This window comes from Etheostoma spectabile, chromosome 20, assembly GCF_008692095.1.
Source record: "Etheostoma spectabile isolate EspeVRDwgs_2016 chromosome 20, UIUC_Espe_1.0, whole genome shotgun sequence".
Classification (NCBI taxonomy): domain Eukaryota; kingdom Metazoa; phylum Chordata; class Actinopteri; order Perciformes; family Percidae; genus Etheostoma; species Etheostoma spectabile.
The window spans coordinates 19724519-19725177 of NC_045752.1; positions in this window are offsets into that span (position 1 = coordinate 19724519).

Here is a 659-nt window from a genome sequence, read left to right on the forward strand (position 1 = left end):
TCTCTCTCTCTCTCTCTCTCTCTCTCTCTCTCTCTCTCGGTCTCATCCTGACTCTTCCTGTCAGCTTCCTTCCCTCTCTCGTGCATCATGGGAGGTTAAACTCAGGAATTTCTCAGAATGTTTTTCAGTAATGTCCCTCTTAACATGAACAATGCACTTTACTTTACAGTCCTGTCGAATCTCGATCGCTACTTCAGCACACACTCTTGATTTGTAGTAAATGTTAATAATAATTGAATTGATAATATCAATAATGTGAATTTCTGACCTCTGTCTGACCAAGGAAAACAAAAATATATATGTTGTTATTCAACTCCACACCATCAACCAGATACCCCGTAGCACCCGGGGCACGACAGACTCCCTTAGTACGTAGAGGAGAGGAGAAAAAACCGGGTGGGAGGGCGGGTTGGGAGAAGAGTGCGAGAGCGAATGAGAGGAAAGGGTAAAGTCGAGTTCAGACCAAAGATATGCGCCGAAACTAATTGAAACTTGAAGCTATATGCAGCATGCCACTCTGCAACGTCCTGAAACCAGGTTACCACGTATTATCTCCATAACAACGCCTCTTTGTACTGCTGTTCTCACTTCCGACTTTCAGGACATGATATTTGTTGCATCTAAATATGAAGGTAAATGTGCTGTATTTATATAGCGCT